This window comes from Planococcus citri, chromosome 3 (genome assembly GCF_950023065.1).
Source record: "Planococcus citri chromosome 3, ihPlaCitr1.1, whole genome shotgun sequence".
In the NCBI taxonomy this organism is placed as follows: domain Eukaryota; kingdom Metazoa; phylum Arthropoda; class Insecta; order Hemiptera; family Pseudococcidae; genus Planococcus; species Planococcus citri.
Genome location: NC_088679.1, coordinates 68,225,791 through 68,238,213, shown reverse-complemented (window position 1 = coordinate 68,238,213; position 12,423 = coordinate 68,225,791). Strand labels below are relative to the sequence as shown.

At 34.5% G+C, this 12,423-nt stretch overlaps 1 protein-coding gene across 2 annotated transcripts in view; it reads left to right on the top strand.

Moving 5' to 3' along the window:
* The window catches only part of LOC135838465 (uncharacterized), a 185,723-nt gene that overhangs the window by 36,726 nt on the left and 136,574 nt on the right, over window positions 1-12,423 (top strand). The gene's annotated exons all lie outside the window — the stretch shown is intronic.

Genomic DNA, 12,423 nt, shown 5'->3' with positions numbered 1-12,423 from the left:
TCTTATAAGCTTTTCATGTAATTTTTATCTGCTTTCGCGGCGAATCGTGACGTTTTCAAATTCATATTTTCATTATCAACAATTGAAAACGATTCGTTCGCGAACGATTTGATCGAAGGTGAAAAATCGACCGTGCGAATGAATTTAACAAAAATTGGAGTCGATTCGTAAACGATGAATCATTCGAGAACGATTGAATCACTTTGAAATCAAATCAGATAATACACAACACTACAAAATGGAGCATTCTTCAATCTATCAATAAAAAATGCGAATGATTCGTTCACGAATGATCTTCTCAGAGGAAGAATCGTTCGCGAACGAATAAATCGCTGAAAAATAAAATTTAATATGCGTAACCACGGCGAAGGAAACTGGACAGCTTTAATCCTATATATTTTGAATCCTACTATCAAAAACTGGACTAGGTATAAATCATTCGAGAACGGTTGTATTTTAGGAGGACATGGAAAAATTTGAATTTTTCAAATAATCCATTAGAGAATACGTGAATTAAAAATTTTTCCAGCTTCCTTTCCATGTTTTTTGTTTTTCATGTTTGTGAATAAAAAAGTTCCAAAATTTGGGGGTTTTTGAAAAATCTATAATAGTTTATGCAAACATTTTCACGATTTGTAACGATTTTCAAATTTTTGATGTTTTCAAAGTTCTGTTAATCACTATCAGGTATCAAATATCAAAAACTGAATAGAAGATTTAGTTTTTGAATTTCCTGATACGTCGGGTTTTTCAACTCTTAATTCCAATCCAATATATACTTCGAAATGGAAATTTTTACAAACCCTAAAAGCATGACTGCAGCAAGGAATTGTCCTACGACGTGATCCGTTTTGAGATGCCGTTAAGGTCGAAGAACTTAAGTTTTTTTGCGCTTTAACACATAGTACACGCGATTACATTCCACGTCATTAATATTTATGAAGATAAAATTGTAATAAATTCCATAATGTACGTAAAGAAAACAAGGATAGTACACAGTGAATGGGAGAAGGAGAAGCAGCTGGAGGAGGTGGTGGAGGAGGAGGAGAAGGAGTGAACCAGAACCTTACGCGTACACACGATACACACACACAATGCAATTAGCATAAATTGAAAAAAGTAATCTAATACCGAGAGGTTCATTTACACATACGAAATAAGTGTAGCGTAATCTTAAACAGAATTACGTTTAATCAGTTCTCATGCGGTATGATATGGCAAGGCAGGCAGGGCGATGATTATTTGAATCGAATTGAACGTGTTAATGGGCCAATTAACGTACTACGAGGTGTCGTTTTGTGACCATCACGAATGCACAAGCGCATAGCCTAAGGGCTTCTACGGTCATGGGCGCGTATATACTCGTAGATGCGTATGTACATTTGTACAAAGATTTACGAGTATGTAAAAAACAAATAATGAAGATTTAAAGCCTCTTGCGAGTACAGCTATAGGTACGTAATTGATTTCTGTACCTATACGTAATATGTTTGCAATTTCGTAAGAAAATTTCTGTTGTTTCGCGATAAACAAAAGTTATGAAATTTCACCGAAAAAAGGCTCATTTGCCAACATCAGTCAGATGTAGGAACGAGCTGTTCTTTTGCCTTTTTTGGACTTCTGTAAAGTGATAGGTAGTTCTAAATTAGAACTTACGTTAATACAATCAAATCAACACCAGACTTGACTTTGGTACTAGATTGAAAAATCAGTAAAATGAAATTTTCCTCGTCTTCTTGAGATTCAATCGTTCTCGAATGATTCATACCTAGTACAGTTTTTGTATTATCTGATTTGATTTCAAAGTGATTCAATCGTTCTCGAATGATTCATCGTTTCTTAACGAATCGACTCTGATTTTTGTTTAATTCATTCACGGTCACCTATTGCCAAATCAAGAAGCCCTTTTATTTTGTTGAGATTTTCAAAATCTCGCTTTATTTTTTCAAATCAACTTTTTTCCCGAAAATTGCCGAAAAGTACCAATTTTTTTACGAGTAATTCCCAAGAAGTCTTGCTGTTTGCCAAAAATTTTAAAAATTCTCGTGTTTTAATAAAACTGCTAAGAATTGAATTTTTTTTCTCGCAAAAAATTCCAAAAAATCTCACTTTTCGAAAATTGTTTCAAATGTCGCACTATTGCTAAATCAAACAATTTGTTGAATTTTTCAAAGTCTCGCTCCATTTTTTCAGAAATATACTTTTTTGCCAGAACTTCCAAAAAGTATCCATTCTTTACGAGTAATTCCTGAGAAAGTCTTACTGTTTGCTCAAGTTTTCAAAGTCTTGCTGTTTGCCAAAACTTGTAAAAAATTCTCGTTTTTCAACAAAATTGCTGAAAATTGTTTTTTTTGGTCGGAAATTCCAAAAAGTCTATTTTTTTCCAACAATTGTTTGAAAGTCTCGCTTTTTTGACAGAAATTGACAAATCGAGGAACCCTTTATTTTGTTAAGATTTTCAAACTCTCGCTTTATTTTTTCAAAAATTAACTTTCTGCCTGGAAATTGCAGAAAAGTACCAATTTTTTTACTAAATGATTCCCAAGATGTGTTGCTTTTTGCTCAAATTGTCGAATGTCAATGTCTGACATTTTGCCAAAAAATGTAAAAAATTCTGGTTTTTCAACAAAATTACTAAAAATTGCTGTTTTTTTGGAACAAATTCCAAAAGGTCTCAATTTTTATCGAAAATTGTTTGAAAGTTCGCTTTTTTTTCAGGATTTGCCAAATAAAAAATCTCTCTATTTTGTTGTAATTTTCAAAGTCTAGCTTTATTTTTTCAAAACTTGACTTTTTCGCGCCGGAAATTGCTAAAAGTACCAATATTTTTTATCAATAATTTCCAAAAAGTTCCGCTTTTGCTCAACTTGTAAAAGTCTTACTTTTTGCCAAAAAATTGAAAAAAACTCTCGTTTTTCAACAAAACTGCCAAAATCTTGTCCTATTTATACAAAAAATCTCGTTCTTTCGTCAAAAAGTTTCAAAATGGTTTGTTTAAAGAAAATTGAAAACTGGAACATTTCAATTTGTAATGTTTTTTTTCGTAAATTTCTTCTGCATTGAAATGTTTTTGCAAAAAATTGTTCAAAAAATTGTCGTTTCTTTGCAAAAAATTTTCAATGTCTCACTTTTTTCCAAAAATTGCCCAAAAGCCTTGCTTTGTGACCAAAATTTTCCAAAAAGCCTTGATTTTGGCCAAAATTGTCAACGTGTACCTTTTTGTGGATATTCTCCAAAAAAAAAAACAATTTTTTATCAGAAAGTTATGAAAAAAGTATCATATTTTGCTAGTAATTTCCAAAAAGTATGTAAGGTTTTCCTACTAAATTGCTAACAAATCTTGCTTTTTACTTAGAAATTCCTAAAAGTGCCAATAATTCCCACTGAAAATTTTCAATTTTTTTGCAAAAAATTAAAAAATTTTCCAAATTGCTAAAAGTTTTGTTTCTTTGTCAAAAATAGTCAAAAATTCTTACTTTCAGGTCAAAAATTATCAAAAAGTCTTGCTTTATCACTACAAAGAAGTTGCGAAATAGTCTCACTTTTCTGACAAAAATTTTAAAGAAGTAAGTATGTATCATTTTTTTGCCAGTTGGTACGTAATTGCCTAAAAACCTTTTTTTATTAGTGTGCGTAGCACACTATTGGTTTCGCTTTGAGAAATTGAAATTTCAATTACAATGAATGTTCTCTTAAGCTATCCAACTGTTTTTCGTACCTATTGGACACCATTTGAGAATCATTAAGGCGGAGGGAATAGATTAATTTTCATTCAATTCGGATGGGTAATTGCTGAGTAATTGCAATTTTAATTCATTATTTTAATGCATTAAATCCTAAAAAAGGGAAAAGGGGACTTGTAGAACACCTGCCGCTCATTGTACCCTGCTATACCCCCAGTCTATTCCATCACCAGCTGTGTTTCATTGTACCCTGTTACACCCCTGGTCTGTTAGCTGTAAATTCCAAGTGGGAGTGGTTTGGTGGGGCGTTTACCAAACAAATATATTATTTTAATGCCCTAACCCTCGTAGTGAATTCGTGGCTGAGTGGTTAGGGCATGTAGGTAGGAATAGGAAATTTAGGGACCCAGGTTCGAATCCCCGTGAGGTAAGTAGGTAGGTGACAGATTTTTCGTAGGAAAATTGGATAGGTAAATGCTTTGGAGTTACCTATGTAGTATGTAGTACATGATAATGGGGCAAAAATAATGCTGAAATTGAGTTATGAATTATGATATCATTTGCTAACTAAAAATTCATTTCATTAATTTTTTGTCTACCTATAGCCATAAGTATAATAGTAAGAATTACCTTGACATGAATAATTTCGAACTTTTTACTTATAATTTAAAAATTACTTCAAAATGAGTAATTGAACTAATTTTTGTACAATTGAAATATGTAATTTTTCTTATCGTGATTTAGTAAAAATTATTAAAACAAAATGATTTTTACTATTGGTTTTAATTTTTATATATGATTACAGTAAAAATTATTGAATAGGATCTGGTACTTAATTGTGCTAAATACCAGTATTTAGTTAAATTTTTTTGTAAAAATTACCCATATTTTTTTCGTGTAATTTAGAGGCAATGCAAATTCTTAACATATTTTATAAGATTTAATTCTTAATTTAGAATAAAAAGCAAGTTCTGAAAATTGGTTTGAAAATTTATAAATTTGAAGACAATGGAAATTCTAAAAAAAAATAATATGAAAATTTGTATTTAGAGACGCTGAGAATTCCAAAAATTGATTAAAAATTCTGTAAGTTGCAGATAATGTGAACTTGAAAATTATATGAAATAAGTATTGTAATATTTATGAAGAAGATGAGAATTCTGAAAAATTGGAGGCAATGTGAATTCCAAAAATTGAGTAAACGTTTTACAATTTGTGGACAATATGAACTTGAAAATTGAATTTGAAATTTTTTAATTTAAAGACAATAAGAATTCTGAAAAATTATTCAAAATTTGACTATTTAGAGGCAATGTGAATTCTAAAAATTGATTGCAAATTTCCTAACTCAGCAGCAATGCAAAATTCTGAAAATTTATTGAAAACTTTATGAAATTGTAGCGATGGGGAATTCGGGAAATTGATTTGAAATTTTGTAAATTTTAAAACAATACAAACTATGAAAAACAACTAGAAATTTCTTAATTTAGAAGGAATACAAGCTTATAAATTATTCTGAGATACCTATTGTAATTTGGAAAATATGAAAACACTGAGAAACAATTATTATTTTGAAGCAGTGAGAGTTTCAAAAATTCTCATCACTGTGACATGGTTGATTCACTTATGCACTACCTAGATGTAATAACGGTTATAGCTGTAGAAAAGGCAGCTAGCTACGCACACTTTGCAGAAGCTTAGCTGCCTAGTTTGCATTTTTAAATGAAAATGTTCTGGCTTTTTTGTGATGTTTTTTCTGCATTAAAATGTTTTGCTCAAGTTTTGTCCCTTTTTGGTAACTTTTTCAAGATTTTTTGGTTACTAATTCCAAAGGAACCTTCGAATCAAACCCAATTGTTTCCCATGTGATTTTACTTGTTGAAACTCCGTTGATTGAGGTGGATGGCCTTCTTGGGATATCACTGTGCTAATATATAGTGAGGCAACTAGGGATTCCTCAATGAAATCGGTGATTGGAAGTTTCCTCAGCGAAGTCAGCTTTCTTGGAACGAACAAGGTTGTGTTTTTGTTGTAGAGCCTCCGTAAGGTTTTCCTTTCAACGCTTCTGTTACTTCTTTCAACACGTGCTCGGGTTGGAAGATGCTGAGAAGAGTTGAAAAGATACTCGTTTGTTGTCCGGACCCATGCGACGAAATTGAAACACGCGACGGAAAACAATTAAAGGGCACGATTTCCGCTATTAAGGTATGCCTGGCTGTGTATTATGGGTTTATTCAAATATGTATATGTACGTACAACGAGTAGGTAGATGGGTATTGGGTAGGAGGAAGGCATCGCAGATATATTCGCTCGTGTTCTCAACTTTATATACATATCGCATCGGAACGGGAATTTGAAAAATACTGTTCGAACGTTGTTCGTTCGTATGTTTATACCTTCGTGTAGATGTACGTAGTATAAAGGTAGGTAAGGTACGTACACGCTGAAACCGGTAACGGCGTTCGAACCAAGTCATTCACGTTAACAAGAAGAAAACCGAAGAAAACTAACTGTACATTTTCAATCGGCGATGTCGTCGACGACGAATTAAAGCATTTCCTTAAACAAAGAAACTAACAATAACAACAACGCCATCGCCATCGTCAGCGCCGCCACTGCGACATCTTATAGCTGCCGACTGTACATTGCACAGGTAGTGTAACTGACACCGCACCATCCGCGTCTTCGATGTGCTGCAATTACCATCGCATCGTTCGAATTATTCATTTCCTATACATCGACTCGACGACGACGACAACAGAAGGCAGAAGGCGACCCGATGAGCTACCGAGTTGGCTGTGTGAATTGAATTGAATGGCGTTGACAAGACAAGCCACCAACACAGTGGCAAAAACATAGACCAAAATCATTATGGAAATAATCGCGATAATACCACCGCCTTCTTCTGTTCCTCCACTTCTCACTTCGCCAGTGCGCAACTTTTGGCCAAGAAGACGAACATCTCGCTGCATCAAGAACGGTACTTCCATCATCCTTTTCAGCAGCAATGGATTTACTCGGCTGTGAAAAGTTAAACGATACTCAGACGATATTACCAACTATTGATCGATCGAGTCTCTCATTAGTATGTTTCAGCACGTGGTGAAGCGTTAATCCGCAATACCGTCTGAGACTTTGCGACAGCTACCGTCGGCGTCGTCGTTCCCATGAAACTGCAGCTCAGAATGCACAAAACAAAACACAATCCATAGACGAAGTAGTACCAAGAATGGTAATCGAACTGCTGCGGTTTTCATCTCGACTACGTAATTAAGGGATGAGAGGTATTGACCCCTGGAAAACTTTAATTTTTAACCATCAAACCGACGAACATTTCGCAAAACGTATTCGGAACGGAAGCGACAATCTACCTGACATGAAAATTAACAACTGCCTGGCACACGCTGCTCATACCTTTGGTGGAAGGAACGTGCGACACAACGACAGATAAATCATGTATTTAAACACAACTCTCGGCTCAGTCAGCAGACAGAGACGAATCTAAGATAAAAATAAACAATACAGAACGTTTGGTTTTACATATCTAGAACATTGTATTACTTTTAATCAAAACATACTTATGCATACTTATAAGAGTACGAGTATAGGTATATATATTTTTTTCACTTAAAACGCTCGAGGACGTTTATCGCTGTTGGAAAGCTCATTAACCTTAAAAACTGTGCACCACAAATGAACTTAACCCGATATTTTATTACAATAAAAAAAAACAACGCTGTGAGAAGAGACGATGCGATTGCCATTGCTGCGTGTTCTTCTCCCCTCCCTCTCCACTCTGCAGAGTTCTTCTGTTGAGTCGCGGGCTCTAATTTTAACCAATGTTCGATTACTTCTGCGGATAAGTGAGCATAAAAAACGAATCCGATCTGAGATGCATCAAGCCCTTGAGAAATCTCGCGTGAACTCTAAGTTCTTCCTGTACGATTCTCTGGAAGAGATCGGGTCGCTCGACCAGATGATATCTAAAAGTTGGACGATTAGTTTTATTTCCGATCTTGTTTTTGTTCTGTATCTAGAGGAAGGAGAGAGCGTAGGAGGCGGAAAAGAATGAGGAAATTGGCTTTTGGAGCTAGCGTGACGAAATTTTGGCAGGAAGGGGGTTTTGTTGAGGAATTTTGATAAGAAAAATTTCAGACCTCCAGGTAAAGTAGTTCTTAAAGTAAAACCATTTTTTCCTCAAAAAGTCAAAAATAGTCGTGAATTTAATATGTTAAGTATTAAAAATCTACCTAACCGTTTTTGACGAAACATGGGTCATATTGTTGGGACGTACGAAGACTTTTAATGAAGAAAAATCAACATCCTCCCCATCCCCCTGACCCACACTTCCTCCCTCAAACATTCTATTTGAGTTTCCAAACCACTCAGGGCTCTTACATGCGTAATTTTTAAGCAATCAAGTGACTTTTGGATATCGACCTTTTTAAAATTTTGATAAATTGTCCAAGTCTCGTAGAAAATTCTATTTTTTTTAAATCCCAAAAGGCCTTGTTTTTTGATAAAAATTGAACTTTCTCGCAAAAAATCAAAAAGTCTCATTTTTTCCCAAAAAATGCCTAAAAGTCTAGCTTTTTGCCAAGAATGGTCAAAAATTGCCAAAAGTAGAAAAAAGTATGACTTTTTGCTAAAAGTCATGTTGCAAAAAATTGACAAAACACATCGCTTCTTAACAAAATTTCTAAAAAAAAACTCACTTTTGCTCAAAATTGAGTGTCTAAAAAATTAAGCTTTTTTGCCAAAAATCACCAAAACGTCCTGAAAGTTGCAATATAGACCAACGTTCTTGACAAAAATTGCGAAAAATATTATTTTTTTTGCCAGTAGGCAATAGTCAAACGGTCTTGCTTTTTGCTAAAATTGTCGAAGTCTTTCAATTTCCAAAAACTGGGTATCATTTTTTGCCAATAACTTCAAAAAGTCTTTCTTTTTGCATAAATTGTCAAAGTTTTGTATTTTGAAAATGTTAATGTTAGGTAGGTGTAATGAAAGATTCTCGCCTTTTAGCGCAATTTCCAAAAAAAATTACTTTTTTGCCAAAAATTGTCAAGAAGCCCTGCCTTTTGCAGAAATTACTGTCAAAAAGTTTCTATCGCGTTTTATTTTTAGATTTTAATTTGATTAAAATCGAAAAATTCTGTTTTTTTTTGGTGTTTTTTTTCTGAATTAAAACATTCTGCCCATATTTTGTCTTTTTTAGATACTTTTTGGTTAATAAAGCTTATTTTTAAGAAAACAATTCAATTTTGCGAAACCTTGGCCTCATTTTTTGAAAAAAAAAGGATAGGTAAGTTATTAGTAATCAATTACAAAACAAACTTTAAATTTCTGCCAAACATATCCAAAAGTTTTGGCTTTCGTTAACATTGCCAAAAATTGTTGGAAATTGTCCAGGATGTCTTAACGGTACCATGAAAGTCAAGAAAAAGTCATGAATTTTGCTCGAAAAACACTTGACAATTTTTTTCGAAGCCCATACAATGAAAAAAAATCAATTTGTTCAAAAAATCAGAAAAATGAAAAAAAACTGAAATTTTTGATCCTGTAAAAAATGGTACCCTGTTCGATTTCTTCGCAGTTACAACTCAAGTAATTTAATTTTTTTTTTGGGGGGGGGGTTTCATGCGGTAAGAATGTGAAAAATAGGTCGTGAAAAAGTCATGATTTTTTTTCTAAAAATTACACAAGCGTGTTGCTTTATGGCCAAAATTTGCCAAAAGCATTGCCGATGTCTCGCTTTATATTTGTCAACATTCTCCAAAAAAAATCATTTTTCTATCGGAAAATTTTTAAAAAGTCACTTTTTCGACAAAAAAATGGCAAAAAAGTACATATCACCTTTTGCAATTGAATTCCAAAAAGTATCGTTTTCCTTACCAAAGGGTATAGGAGGATAAGGTACGGTTTTGGGCCCAAAAATGGATTTCGACGGGGGTCACCCCAAAGGTTACCCATGATGAGAAGATACGCTGAAAAAATTTTCAGACCCCCAGACCTTTTTTTTTGGGGGGGGGAGGGGCCAAAATGTGTTTTTTAAACTTTATTTTCCAGTTTTTCGTCAAATGTAAATGAAAATTTCGCGCTTTTTCATATCGATTCTTAAGGGTGAGGGGAAGCCCCTGAAATTTTTTCAAAATTTTTTGGACCATTTTTCACCAAATTGTGGCGTTTTGAAAATTTTGAGCGGCCATTTTGTAAAGAAGTTGCGGAGGTACAGTCACCATTTTTTTTCCTAAAATACGTTATTTAGTCAAGATTATACCATAAAAGTTTCAACGAGTTTGAGTTGGTGCAACATTGTCAAAAAAAATAAAAACTGACCACGCGTCATATTTGCCGGGGGTTGGGCATGGTAGTCCACGGCGCTATCGTGGGAAGTTACGTAGCGTTCGCGCGCGTTACTGTCGTTCGTGGTTGTCTCGTAGTCCAGTCAAATAGGGGGGAAAAATGGGTGAACCACATACTCGTTATTCCGATCAAATATTTTTTGGTGAATATTGTCAAGAGTAGTGTGGTGAACAACATATTAAAATCCCCCCTACCCCTCCCAAAGTGGATCACACCCCTTCAAAATCAGTTATTCGTCAAAAACTTCTAAAATATCAACTTTCGAGTAGAATGAGCTTTGTGATCATTTTATGTCCTCTCAAATACCTATCAAATGATCTATCAACCAACTCCCTAGCCCCAGGGGGTGGCGCTACGATCCCTCGAAGTGATGTAATTTTTAGAAATGGCCTCCGAGAGCTTTTGGGTTGATATTTGCATGTTAGGTAGGTAGGTAGGTAGGTATGTACTAGGTAGCTAGAGGTACTAACGAGGAACTTCCGCATGGAAAGTTTCAGATCTCTAGACCCCTTCATACAAATTTTGAAAAACATCCTTTTTCTGGAATTGGAATAAAAATTATTTTCTCAGCCCCATGTGAACCAATTTTTCTCATTTTTAAGTATGTTGTAAACATTTGTAAGGGGTGTACCCATAAGAAATTTCAACCCCCTCCCTTCATATTTACCCCCTCATAATGACGTTATGATACTGGTGTCGTTCGAACCTCCCAAGCACAAATGTTGCGTCAGATTTTGTTTCACACCTACCCGGCCCCTGTAGAAGCTCCGGAGGGGCTGGGTGCGAGTAAAACGAAATCTGACGTTTGTATTTCCATTCAGGTAGTTCGGTTCACTTGAAAACTACACCAATATTATAAAATTTATTTCAAAAATATTAAAAATTTAGGAGGAGGCTGAAGGAGTGAAGACACTTGGGGTGGGGGGGGGGGACTTGATGAGTGCAGCAGAAAATCTGACGTCATATTCGTGCTTAGTGGTATCGAATCATGAGGAAACGACACCTCACTCATTAATAGTTAATTCTCCCAAAATACTCATTTTACGCCCCCCCCTCTATGACTCGTTTTTTCAAATTTTCACCATGACGGACGCGCCAAAAAAAAAATTACGAAAAAATATATGATATTGAGGGGTCATAAATACATCCAAAAAGCATGTTTAGAAAATTGTTCCTCGCAATTTTCATTGTTAAAAAATATGAAATAAGACGAAAAAACGTCATTTTGAGGGGTATATATGAAGGGAGGGGGTTGACATTTCTGACGATATTCACCAAAAAATATTTGATTGGAATAACGAGTATGTGGTTCACCCATTTTTCCCCCTATTTGACTGGACTACGAGACAACCACGAACGACAGTAACGCGCGCGAACGCTACGTAACTTCCCACGATAGCGCCGTGGACTACCATGCCCAACCCCCGGCAAATATGACGCGTGGTCAGTTTTTATTTTTTTTGACAATGTTGCACCAACTCAAACTCGTTGAAACTTTTATGGTATAATCTTGACTAAATAACGTATTTTAGGAAAAAAAATGGTGACTGTACCTCCGCAACTTCTTTACAAAATGGCCGCTCAAAATTTTCAAAACGCCACAATTTGGTGAAAAATGGTCCAAAAAATTTTGAAAAAATTTCAGGGGCTTCCCCTCACCCTTAAGAATCGATATGAAAAAGCGCGAAATTTTCATTTACATTTGACGAAAAACTGGAAAATAAAGTTTAAAAAACACATTTTGGCCCCTCCCCCCCCAAAAAAAGGTCTGGGGGTCTGAAAATTTTTTCAGCGTATCTTCTCATCATGGGTAACCTTTGGGGTGACCCCCGTCGAAATCCATTTTGGGGCCCAAAACCGTACCTTATCCTCCTATACCCTTTCTAGACAGACAGTCTTGCTTTTCTACCCAAAAATGCCAAAAAATACCAAAAAAAAAACAATTTTTTTGCTAAAAAGTGCCAAGTTTTACTTTTTTTTGTCAGAAATCATCTGCTGAAAAGTTTCATTTTTTTGCAGAAAAATTCAAAAAAATCTCAAAATTTTTCTAAAGTGCTTAAATGTTTTGTTTTTTTGGCAGTATTAGTCAAAAAAATTTACTTTTATGTCGAAAATTACCAAAAAGTTTTGCTTTATTATTGTACGAAAGATGCGAAATAGTCTGACTTTTGTGGCAAAAAGAAAGAAGTAGGTAGGTATCATTTTTTTGCCAGTAGGCACCTAATTAATTGCCGAAAAGCCTTTTTTTGCATTTTTAATGAAATGTTCTGGCTTTTTTCTGTGATTTTTTTTTCTACATTAAAATGTTTTGCTTACATCTTGTAACTTTTTTGGTTGCTTTTTGGTCATTTTTTTGAACTTTTGAACCTTTTGA